At 53.9% G+C, this 12786-nt stretch overlaps 1 protein-coding gene across 6 annotated transcripts in view; it reads left to right on the top strand.

The window, feature by feature from the left end:
- The first annotated feature begins 652 nt into the window (after nucleotides 1-652).
- TRAF3 (TNF receptor associated factor 3) overlaps nucleotides 653-12786 on the top strand; it is a 126331-nt gene continuing 114197 nt past the window's right edge. The window contains exons 1-2 of one of the 6 annotated variants that reach the window (XM_060620828.3): nucleotides 653-745; nucleotides 1337-1464. The gene's annotated coding sequence lies outside the window, so the exon portion shown is untranslated. Of the gene's footprint in view, nucleotides 746-778; nucleotides 795-1334; nucleotides 1465-8050; nucleotides 8384-8880; nucleotides 8994-12786 lie in introns of those variants that run through there. The other 5 variants (XM_078447821.2, XM_060620825.3, XM_060620830.3 and 2 more) reach the window with 5 other exon arrangements.

Here is a 12786-nt window from a genome sequence, read left to right on the forward strand (position 1 = left end):
TCTGCTGTTTTTTAATGCTCACTACCTGGGACAGCGAACAGGGGTGATCTGGCAATTACAGGGCTAATTAGATCCCTTTTGGCCTCCAGACTGGAAACTGCACACCCCAGCTGCCCTCCCCGAGAACCGCTTCATGGACTCAGCTCCACAAAAACCCAGGCACACCGGATTCCTTCCTACCAGCTCGCCCAACACTGGCCTTAGCTTACCCTGGAGGCCTTAAAATGCCCCAGGGTGTGGGAATCCTAGTTGTAGTTGACTTTATGAATCCTAGCTCCCAGGCCTCAGGTGCACAGCAAGACACAAGTCCCTTACACTGCCCCAAACGCGAGCTGGCCAGAAAGAACCAAGTCAGAGCTGGTGAGGGTGGTGAGCCCCTGGGAAGTGAAGTCTGTGGTGTTCTAGAGCAGATTCTTGATCGGCCTCGGGCAGGCAGATGCCAGACCTTGGGGTTTTTCTGTTTCTATGCAGAAGTGGACACAGTGGCGAGGTCAAGGGGTGGGCCAAGACACCCAGCCTTCAACAGCTCCCCAGATCTGCCTCAAACCATATCTTAAATAAGGGAATCATGGTGTTATGGCAATAAGGATTCCAGATAGGTCCTTTGGACTCTCCTCCTGACAGATGATGACATCATAAACCTTGTGGACATTCTGGAGCTGCCACTGGCTCTGAGCCCAGGCCCGGACCAGAGTCGTCTGTGGGGAGCCGTTCGTGGATGAAGTGTGACGGGGTGAAACTGGAGGTACATGAAGCGGACAGGAAAGATGTGGCTTGGGGCGGATGGTTGGCTGGTTCATTCATTCATTCATTCATTCACTTAGCCAAATATTTTTTAATTTTTTTGTAATGTTTATTCATTTTTGAGAGACAGAAAGAACAGAGTGTGAGCAGGGGAGGGGCAGAGAGAGAGGGAGACACAGAATCCGAAGCAGGTTCCAGGCTCTGAGCTGTCAGCACAGAGCCCGATGCGGGGCTCAAACCCATGAACTGTGAGATCGTGACCTGAGCCGAAGCTGGACACTCAGCAGACTGAGCCACCCAGGCGCCTCACTTAGCCAAATATTTTAAAGGCTGCCTAGGAACTTCTGCGAGAGACAGAGAGAGAGAGAGAGAGAGAGAGAGAGAGAGAGATTGAGAGAGAAGGAGCTGACCCTGCAGACCAAAGCCTTCAGACAGCGAGGTGACAGTGACATGAGGCCCCAGCGTTCTCCTCTCCGGACTGTTCAGGAAGAGCAGGAGGAACGCAAACTGAACCCCATCGTTATTTATTTCTTTGAATATAACAAACCTTGTTAATTCAGACTCTACTAATCTTGGATATTTCCTCCCAGAGTGGGCGGAACCTGCAGTTCCCACGGCGCCCCAGGAAGACGTGTCAGCCCAAGTGAGGAAAAGGAAGAAGTTACAACTGGAGCTGTGTCTCCTTTAGCGGCTTTTCAGGCTTCTTCAGCAGGACCCACGGTGAGAAAGACATTTTACCTGTGGGCACACACACACACACACACACACACACACTCCTGGGCATCCACGCAGGACTAAAACAAAAGTTTTACAAACAATACCAACCCTTCCTAGGTATGAAGCCTCCTGCTATTTTCTATTGTATTTTATTTCATTAAAAAAAAAGATGCTGGTCACACCCACTCAAGTGATTTGATGATCTATTAATGGGTTGCCAGCTGCGGTTTGAAAAACACCACCTCCCAGGTGCTGGGGCCTCGACACTTCTCACAGCTGCAGTGGGGGCCGGAGGACCGATTCCGCAGAAAATGCTTTTCGGTGAACGGATAATGAAGTTTGTCTGTCAATGTAGCACAGCATGGGCAAGGTACCCCTGAAAGTTAATAAGAAAACACTAGGTAACATCCCCCCAAAATACCGGGGCAAATGGGATTTTCACCCACGGCAGTTGATCGTGAATATCTGAAATTAAAACCACCCCTCCCAGCCCAGGGGAGCTGGGCCGGGCCTTTATCTCTAGGAATGACAGCAGCATTTGAACCACAACCCTGTGTCCTTCCTCTGGGCATCGTGGCCCCTCTCAGGGACATGTGAGCCACGTGGCCCCACGGGCACTGTCCTCCTTCGCAGCCCCCTCGGGGTAGGGCGGGCAGTCTTATTTCCGCTCTCTGCAAAAGGGGAAACCCGGGGCCAGGAGGCAAGGTGTCTTCCTAAGATTATACAGTCAGTCATGAGTTGAGTTCTGCTTTTTCGATTCCTGGTCTAGCATTCTCCTGCTCTAGTGAATTCCTTGCCGGTTCACCTTTCCTAGGGAACTCATCCCACAACATTTTGGGGGCCCTTTGGCAAGACGAGCCGGGGGCCTGACCCATGGCATCCTTCCCGCTTGGGTGTGAAGCCATGTGTCGGGCCAAGGGCCCATTCGGAGGTGGACAATGGTAAGGCCTGGAAATGCATGTTTTATTTGGGATTTGCTCCAACTGGCTATGACCGAAGGAAGCGAAAGAGTGAGGCATACAGAGAGCCGTAGGGAGAGTTTTCGGGGCAGAGAGAAGGGCGGAGGCAAAGGCTCTGAGGAGCTAGTTGGCCCGGGTCACAGAGGCTCCCTGGAGGCCAGTGTGGGTGGAGCAGGAGAGTGACGGGAACATTCAGACGGGGGTGGGTGACAACCATGGCCCCTTGGTTCTTCTGGGGACTAGACCACTGAGAGCAGCTGAGCGAAGGCTGCCGTGCAGGGACAGTGCTGTGGCCAGAGCTACGTGGCCTGCAGTCCACGTGCTGTGGGTTCTCACCCCATCTGACAGCAAGTTCGGGGCTGTTAGCATCTGCTAGGTTTAAATTTTGTTTACATTTTTAAAATTTATTTGTTAGAGAGAGAGCGCGCACGCACTGGGGAGGGGAGAGAGAGAGGGTGAGAGGATTCCAAACAGGTTCAGTGCTGTCAGCGCAGAGCCTGACACGGGGCTCGATCTCACGAACTGTGAGGCATGACTTGAGCCGAAATCAAGAGTCGGACGAGCCCAGCAGGCGCCCCCAGCATCTGTGGATTTAGAACACCACCACCATGGCCATTAGATAAAGGGTGATGGTCATTCCCTTTGCTCAGTGTTGAAGGTAGGAGGTATGGTTTTCCAGTATTTGGTATTATATCTTTGGAGGGGAGAGTCCCAGATGTGGGGTCACTGGGTCAAGAGGGAGTCACCTCCTTTTTTAACACCCAGGAGGTTTGTGTTTCTAGTTGCCGGCCCACACCACGCTTCATCGGCTGTGACCTCATTCATTATGTAACAAGACGGCGTCTGATTGTTGTTCAGATTTGCCTGGTTCTTGGCCTATGTTTATTGGCTGAATGACAATGAAGTCAGATCAGGTGTACGGTTAGTTTGGATAGAATATAAGCTGTCAATCACACATTACAATGGCTCCCATGTTCAGGTAAAACCAAAGTTCTGTTGATGACCCTCAGGGCCCTGTGTCTCTCGCTCCCGGAGTCCTGATCTCCCACCCTTAGCTTCATCTTCTGCGACTCTCTCCTGCTCATTAGCTCCACCCACACTGGCCTCCCGAATGCTTACTGACCTCAGGGCCTTCGCCCACGCCATTCCCTCTTCCTGGATGCTTTTCCCATGGATATCCACACGGTACCCTCCTCTTTTCCTTTAGGTCTATCTGGCACCTTGCCCCCCACCTTCCTTGACCATTCACTCCAGGCCTCCCTCCTCCCCTCCTCTGTTCTAGCTTGCTCCTCAGCTCTCGTGATAGATTCGCTTGAGGTTTATTTTCTGTTTTCACCTGCTACAAGGTGAGCTCCAAAGGGCAAGCATTTAATTGGTTCTGTGCTGGAAGGGTGGCGGGTCTTGACTGAATGCACTAACGAACAAGGGGACAGTGGACTAAGTTGCTTTGATCTGGCATCATATGACATTTCAGGCTCGTCGCCACCAGCCTCGAGAGATGGGGAAGGGCACCACATTTGCCTTTATTCATAGTGAGATGTCACATCGCAGTTTCGATGAATTAGAACGATTCTTGTACTTTTCAAACATTTTGTCTCATTAATCCGAGACGTCATTTGAACCTTATCACCTCCTCCCTCCTCATTGCTAATGAGCAGGGAGGAGCATAGACTACTTGGATGGGGTCTGCTGGGGTAGGATGGGCTGGCGGTAGGACTCCGCCAGCCACTGGCTCGTTTGCTGAGTGGGGTGTGCGGGCTGAGGCTGGAGTTGAATTCCTGGGGGGTTGGGGGGGCTTAGGGGGAGGAAAGGCGCTGTTACGACCGACCCGCAGGTTGGGAAAGAAGGTCAGTGATCACACAGAGGAGGTGAACCTCCTGAATGGGATTTGAAGGCAGGCAGCCGGATTTTCCCAGCGGGGTTCATGAGTCTGCTGTGTGGTAACTGATGCAAACCCTCTTCCCCGTCTCCCACAAGATCTGCAGTGAAAACCACCCTTTTCTTGGTGAGATTGAATCTGTTTTTCAGAAAGTGTTAAAGGTCGAAGTGGGTGTGGGGCTCCGGTCGAGGCACCTGTGGGAGGCCGGCCTCGCCCGGTGCTCATGCCGTCCTGAAGGACTGGGGTAAATAAAGCACCAGAGATTCCGCGAGTGGTGCGCACACGCGCGTGCAAACCCTCAAACGGGGTTTCCTAAAATGAGGACACCATCGTCAACCTGAGTGGCCCACAGAAATGAGAGAAGATTAAAACTTGATGTGGCCGGTTCCCCAAATCTCCCCCCTTCCCTGTTCCTATTTCTTGCACAAGAGCCCTGCTGGCTCTGTATACCCTAGCCATCCGGTGTCTCCCCATGCCCCATTTCCTTTGTCTTCACTTTCCACTGTCCCTGTCCAGGGAGGGGCACAGGCAGCCTGCCTCCCCGCTGGCGCCCCTCTGCTCTCAGCCAGGGTCCCCTGGACGGGACGGGGGAGTGGCGGCCTTGGCTCCCCAGCCCTGCTGCGACAGTGCACACTCACCACGGAGCTTTGCCAGGGGTGCTCCGCCCGCCCCCAAAGCCGCGGGCCCCTTCAGCCCTTCGTTCCGTCTAAGAGAGTGTCTTCAGACTTAAGGTTACAAACCAACAGTGAGTTGAGAGAGTCACAACAGTATCGAAAAAGTAGAATGGGGGAGGGGGTGGGCGCCTGGACAGCTCAGCTGGTTAAGCATCGGACTCTCGGTTTTGGCTCAGGTCATGATCTCACGGTTGGGGAGTTTGAGCCCCGTGTTGGGCTCTGCGATGACAGCACAGAGTCTGCTTGGGATTCTCTCTCCCCCGCTCTCTCTCTCTCAAAAAATAAACTTAAAAAAATGGAATGGAATAGAAAATAACAGCATACATCACATGTTTGAGGCTAAGTGTCGTCATATGTGCGTGTATATTCCTGCACATACATGATACACAACTGGGTTTGTGCTGTAAAATTCAAAAAGTTTGGAAGCTACTTGTCTGGTCAGTTAGTAGAACTGTTTTTATTTTTTTATTTTGCCGTGTGTCACGGTCCCTCCTGAGGTGATATTTAATATTTTAGTGGGAGAAGTTGCCAGCATATTGCAGCCCAAGTTAAGACCCCCTTCCGGGGCCGGGGTGGGGGTGGGGGAGCTGATGGTCTTTGCGTGGGTGTCACTTGAGGGCCTGATCATCATATTCAGGGAAAGGCCTGTGAGACCCCATTCACAGGCCAAAAGCCCCCTAACACTCTATGGTGCATACTTTCCCCCTTCCTCTGGAAAACAAACAGGATTGGCTTCTGAGCCGTTGCTCTAATATCTGTGTGCACTTCTCCCAGAAACACAGCAAACAGAACATGTAATGCTACATAAATCCCTGTGAGAAATTTCTTTGTCCAGAAATGGTGTCAGCTTGTTGTTCCTCGTTGCCATAGGGAACAGAGAGGGCTGCCTTTGAAATGCAGAGGAGACCTGTGATTGGCTCTCCTTGCTGCCCATCACTGCTGCCCAGCAGCCTGAAACTGCAGAGGACAGAACACCCACCCCCAAAGCAGTTGCCCTGTTAGGGGCAAAATGATTTGTGCTGTCCCCCTCCAGTCTCTAAAGCAGGGCATCCAGAACTGCCAGAAGGTTGGAGAAGGGAAAGGACAGGCGGAAGAGAGAGAGAGGAGAGGAGCAGGTCTCACCAGAAGAGGGCTCCACCCTGGGGTGTACCCGAATCTATTCATTCTCAACGTTGCTGGATGCTGCTTTGGGAAGAGAGTAAAAGGAGTCCCAGAAAACCCCTCTGATGGATCTTTGAAACTTCCACCTTGTTGCCTATTTTAAAAGAACCAAAAATAGCGCAGCCTAGGGAATTTTTGGCAGTCTTATTTTGGCAAAGTCTTTAAAAGAGCCCTTGCAATATAGTGTGAGGCAGAAGGTGGGAACGAGCACCTGGAGGCCAGTGTCCCAGGACGGCGGTCTGGGCGGGCCTGGGGACCCGGGAGCCGGTGGGCCAATATGCAGAGGCCCTGGAGTCTGGGGTACGGGAAGCAGCCAGGACCTGATCCTTTCAGGTGAGAGTCACTACAAGTTGCAACAGGCAGGAAAGGGCACTCAAGGCTCTGGAGGGGAACCCACCGTGAGGGAAAGGGGAGCCCATCTGGTGACCTGGGTTCAGCACAGAGCCCAGAGGTCTGTGCACAAGGGCTGGCTGCCGCTAGCCAGTCACCCTGACATGGTTGCTTGGGAGAACAGCAGCCATCTCGGGTTCTCTGGTCTGAATTCAGAAAGCTGTGACCTTCTGTGGCCCAAGTGGGGGCGCCACTGGAGCCCCAGTCTGGGTAGCAGGGCTCCACTGCTGTGGCTGGAGGACAGAAACCTGTTGGGCTTCTGGAGCCAGAACCACGGCTCACTGTCCAGGGTTCCAGAACGTTCCACAGGGGAAGCTGCAGGAGGAGATGCTGGACTTCCTGCCTCTACTCACATGAGTCATTGGAGAAATACAAGAAGGAAGACTGGCTTAAGCTGGTCACACTGGTCTCAGCTCTGGTCCGGGGACCTTCATAAGCCTCCTCGAGAAGTGAAAAATGAAAAGCCCCTTTCTGTTGCCTCGTAAACACGGGCAGAGTTGGCCTAGGGCCTCCCAGAGACAGGCCCAGCCAGGATGGGTGCAACCTCAGAGGCTTTTGGGGTAATCATCGATGACTTCGGGGGTGGCGGGGCCAAGGCCCCGGGATAAGTGGGTGGCCCCGGGTCTGGAGGCTGCATAGACGCCAGAGGCCGGAGGTCCGGGGAGGAGCGGGGTTTGCGGTGGACTCTTCTGCCCCGGGCACGCAGGCCACGAGAAGTCTGGGCACTCGCGGCAAACTGGCCACCCTGTTCACAGTTGACTGAGAGGCAGCTTCCTGGGTGTGGGAGGAGCCCAGGGAGGAAGGAAAGGAAACTCCAACCAAACAAATGCGTAGACATCCCGCTCTCAAGGGAAAAAAGCAGGGGCCCAGATGGCTTGAGTCACCTTCAGCCCCACCCACCTGCGCGTGTGTCTAAAGGAGTGTGTGTGTGTGCGTGTGCATGGCTGTGCGGGAGCATGAGTGTCGGCTAGTATGGGAAGGAGTGTGTGGCGCGAGGGCACGGGAGGGTGCCAGTGCCCAGGTGAGTGTGCGCGTGGCCGTGAACGTGTGTGCGGCGAGCATGTGTGAATGAGTGGGGCCGCGCTTAGGAATGCAGGTCCGTGAGCCCGTGTGGGCAAGTGTGCGGGTGAGTGTGAGACCGAGTGTGCCCCAGCGGCGGTGCAGTGTCCGCGAGCGTGGCTGCGCGGGTGAACCGGGTGACGCCATCGCTCCTGGCAGCGACACAACCTGCACCTCTGGGGCCCACACGCGGCTGCGTGGCTTCTTGACCCGGAAAGGGGAGGGGGAGACGGCGGGGGCGCGCGCGGCTGCCGGGGGGCGGGGGCCGCGCGGAGCGAGGGGGCGGGCGGCTCGGCGGCGGCCGCGGGGGGCATCGGGGGCCGCCCCGGCTCGCGCCGCGGCGCCGTTGCTAAGGCCGGCGGGCGGGCGCGGGGCGGGCGGGCCTTAGCAACGGGTCGCGGGCGCGCGCGGGGGGGGGGAGCGGGGGCGCGCGGGCCGCGGGCGCGTGGGGCCGGCGGCGCTCGCGGGCTCCGGCGCTCCCACGCGCGCGCGGGCGGCGGGGGCGGGGCGGGCGCGCGCCGGGGCGCGCTCCGGCGGCCGGCGGGGATTTCCAGCGCGCGAGAGGAAGTGCTGCGAGAGGGTGCGTGAGGGCGCGAGGGAGCGCGGCGCGGCGCGGCCGCCGCGTGCGCGAGCCGGGGTTGCAGCCCAGCAGGGACTTTCCAGCCGGCGGCGGCGGCGGCGGCGGCCGCCGGCCCTTCCCCGCCCCCCGACATGGGGCTGCCCGGGGAGCAGGACGCTGCGGACCGCGGCGGAGGACGAGCCCGGCGCCCCTGAGCCGGCCGAGCGGGGCGGACCGCGGGGTAAGGGGTGGTGACGGCGACGGTGGCGGGCGGGCGGGAGGCTCCATCCCCGGCGGCCCCTTCCCGCGTCCTCGGCGGGCGGCGGCGGCGGCGGGCCCGGGGCCGGAGCGGGGCCGGGGCGAAGCAGGCCCGGCGCCCGGCGGCGAGTGCCCGGTGCGGCGCCGCCTCGCCCCCGCCCCCGCCCGGGCCCGCCCGCCCCCCGAGCGCCTCAACTTCGGAAAACTTTGTCCTCGAGGCCGGGCCCGGGGCCCGCGGGCCGGGGTGCCCGCAGCTTTTCAGGAAACGGGGTGCCGAGGCCTCCCGGGGACGCGAGCCCCGCGGGGTGGGGACAGCCGGCATCCCCCGCGAGGCCGTGTGTTCTGGGGGCGGGCGGGGGGCGCGCCGGCTGGGGGTCTGCATCCACCGAGGGGTCCCCCCGCCCCCCGGGCTGCCGGCCGGGGGTGGGGGGGCTTCTGAAGCCCTTATTTAAAAGTTTATACTGAGTCATTCCTCTGCAGATGAACCTCTGACTGATTCATAATCGGGGAGCTGCAGTGGCCTCGAAGGCAGGCGGTACTGGGATCCAGTTCGGGGCAAAATGCACACATTCCACCTTTGATTCATAGTAAAGGTCAGACCGGGCTCCCAGAGGTGCAAAAAATGAAAAGGATGCCTGCCACGGTATTTAAAATTTCATCTCGAGGCGCCAGGCTATCGCTCACGTACGCTTTGCCACGTTTTCACGCCGTCACCCCAAATGGGGACATCTATTTAATATCGAGACCTGTAGGGAGAATTCTGTGTGGAATGTTCTCTACCCTTAATTTGCAAACCTGTAAACAAAAGGGAAATGGATGAACTGTCGTGGACGTGCTTTGAAATTTAACAACCCTTCAGCTAATGCTCCGTTGAAGAAAACAGTTTTATTTCACGTTTTTCCTATGAAGCTCTGAATCAGATTTCAGAAGGAGATGGGGGTGTGTGAGTGAGTGTGAGCGTGTGTGTGTGTGTGTGTGTGTGTGTGTGTGTTCGTTTATTTTTGTGGAGTCATAAAGGCTGTGTTGAGCGTTACCTTACCGCTTCTTAATTTACATTCACAGCATACAACAGAGGAGGAGCCATAATTTTTTTTTTTTTTCCCCCTGGCATTTGTCGTGAATGCACACTGGTGAAGCGTTTGGAAACGTTTTCTGTAACCTTCTATATGGCTCTAAAATTCTTATTGAAAGAAACGACCAGGCGGACCATCGGTCGGTGCTAAAATCTGCGCGTGTCTTTCACATCTTTGAAAATGGCCTGTGAAAAAGACTGCATCATGTGTAGGATGTCTGGCAAAATAGTGCATAGCCAGTCGTTTTTCAAACGCAAGGGGATATTTGCTTTTTTGTACTCTGTTGTGACTCTATATTCAGAATTAGTCTATAGTCGAAGAATTCTTTGGCCAAGCAAGATAAGCCTTGTTAGTAGGAAAATCAGAAAATAGCGGACAAGATTGGAAATCCCTGTGAGTAGGGGCTCATGACAAACCCTGACAGACCTGGGACTCGAGCATCACTGGTTCAAATCGGCCCTTATCACGCATGAGGTTTAAGATGTTAAGGTGTCTCACCCAGACGCCATCTGTTCCAGCTGTCACAATGCAGAAGCCAGGAAAGCAGAGAGAACTGGCAGGGAGAATTCCAGCTTTTTTTTTTTTTTTTTTTTTTTAAGACATTCATGTGAATTTTTCTGTGAGGGGAAAGACGACCAGTTATTTTGCTTGGATTCTATCCATGCATTTTGGATTTAATAAGATGGCCTCACTCAGTGAGAAGGGTGTAAAGACATTCCATTGGAAACAGGCAATAGCAGTGGTCAGTTGCTTCTGTTAATAGCGTCAAAATATTCTTACTCTTGTTCGTGCCTTGAAGAAAGTCTTGCGTTCCACTGAAACATCTGGGCTGCTGCTTGCTGTTTTCCCCTGTGTTTGGGATTTTGATTCTGTAAACACCCTGGCTAAAATCCCTTTATTTTTTCACTGTGCAAACCTGAGACAGGCCTTTCTGGGGTACTGTCAGGATAGCTGTGCTAATGAACGGAGGAGGAGAATGATTTATCACTCTCTTAAAGTCCTTCTCTATGATGTTAAAGCTGCTCTTTCAGAAAGATAAAACAGTCAGGGTGGTGTTGCAAGTCTAAGCTGGCTCAAGCAAACAAAGGAAATTGCGTTAAATTTGCCCATCTCTATTTTCTCATCTCCATATAGCAGGACTCTCCAAACAGCAAGTGATCTTAACTATCAAGTATTACGCAAGAGCTGAGTTTCCGTGCACTGGTCAATTTAAGAACTATTAACTTGGTAGAGGAGACGTCTTGTGACCAAGGCCTCCTGTGTTGATTCCATAGAATCTGGACCCCTCGTGTGCTTCTTCACGAGTGTTCATAGAGGAAGAGACACTATTTGGGGGGAATGGAGGGAGAATCATAATGTTGACTTCACCTGCAGAGACAAACTGGGAAGAGAGCTACAGAGTGGGAAGGAAGGAAGTGAAGTGAGGCCAGTGGACCTGGAAGGTGACCAGAGAGAGGCAGTTGAGGCCTAACTGTGCAGGTGATGCTTAGGCTTATTCTGAGTGGGAGGAGTGCAACCACAGGGAGAGGCCAGATGCCCTGGGGCAGGAGGGCAGTAGAGAGGTGAATGGGGGTGGGTGCCACTTGCATCACAGCAGGAGGCTTTGGGTCCAAAGGAGCTAAAAGAAATAGAAGAAAGTGTAGTTTTAAACATAAAGGAAAAATGTCAGGGGCGCCTGGGTGGCTCAGTCGGTTAAGTGTCCGACTTCAGCTCAGGTCATGATCTCGCGGTTCACGAGTTTAAGCCAGGTGTCGAGTTCTGTGCTGACAGCTCAGAGCCTGGAGCCTGCCTGGGATTCTGTGTCTCCCTCTCTCTTGGCCCCATCCACTGCTTATACTCTGTCTCTCTCTGTCTCAAATAAATAAGCATTTAAAAAAAAAAAAAAGAAAGGAAAAATGTCAGAAAACTACGTGTGCTTGTGTGATACCCATCATTCGTTATTAACTAAAAAATACAAAACGTCTTTCTCATTTTAAGGAGCTTTTTTTTAATTGTTTTTTTTGCACATCAGTATTGTAGATGATTGGGGGGGGGGGGAGCTAACCAACCTAGGAAGGAGGAGGTGAGGTGTTTTTTGTTTTTTTTTTATCATCAAGCAGTAAACATTTTTTTGGATGGGATTTTTTTTTTCCTCCCTGTGCAGACACCTTGGGCTGAGGTTGGCGGGTAGTGAGATATTGAAAACGTAGGTGACTGTTGGTTTCTCACAACTCTAAAAATGAGGTGGGAATCTCTTGCTGAATTCTGTATTCCTTGAGATAAGTGGATCATTAACTGGGAGTTGGGAATCTTTTTCTCATCTAGCCTAATGTTCAGTTAATGTGCCTTGAGCTCCCGTAATGTTCTTGTTACAGAGCTAGGATGAGTGAGATTCGGCACCCGCCTTGAAGAGCCTGGGCTGCAGAAGTCCGCTCCTGTGCACAGGGAAGGGAGATGCCAGAAACCAAGGGTATGGGACCACCACAGCACCTGGACTGAAGCTTGTGGCAGGAAGGGCGTGAAAGGTGGAATTTTACCACCCTGCCCTCAGGGAGCAGTCGCTCAGCTGGAGAGCGAAGACCCACCTAAGTAGTCATAAAACCAAGTAGTCATAAAATGAATTAGTGAATTGTGTGGAAGACTGAGAGTATGGTGGAAATCTGGGAAAGGGGAAGCTCTTGGCCGGCTGTGGGTAGGTGGGGGGGGGGGGGGTGGGGGGGTGGGGTGTAGTCCGGGAAGGCTTCTGGGGGGTGGATGTCGAGTCCCAGCATGAGGGAGGTCTCTGGGCCTCGTGCAGGGCCCTGAGGATGGCAGGAAGGGGATTTCTCCATACCCCGCTGTGTCGGTAAGAGGAGATCTGACAATTTGCCGTCCTCCAGTAGATACAGTGCCGGCGGTGCCGCTGGTCTGCGGGGTTCCAATTGTAGTGTTTCCAGTGTTGTCCTCCCGCTCTTACCAGGCCCTTTGTGACCCTGGGGAACCGGCGTTCTACACTGCGAAGGGCCTGGTCTGCACTGGGGAACGGAGCGGTGAGTGGCAGCACGTTGCTGTCTCTACTGTTTCTCCCTGTAGGTAGAAAGGCTCAAAAAGTGGTGGTGAGGGGAGGGGTGGAAATGTTAAAAAGCACCTCCCTCAGGACCCCCTCCCCCAACCTACTGCTCTGTCATCTGTGCTGAAATGACCTAAATCTTTTTAATTCTCAAGAAATAAAAAATTGGGTCCTATGATTTCATTTCATGATTTGCATTTTTCTAGGGCTTGCTCCATGCAGGTTTTAACTCTGTGTATATATATATTTTTTCTAATGTTTTTAATTTATTTTTTAATTTATTAA

This window comes from Panthera onca, chromosome B3, assembly GCF_046562875.1.
Source record: "Panthera onca isolate mPanOnc1 chromosome B3, mPanOnc1 haplotype 2, whole genome shotgun sequence".
NCBI classification, from domain to species: domain Eukaryota; kingdom Metazoa; phylum Chordata; class Mammalia; order Carnivora; family Felidae; genus Panthera; species Panthera onca.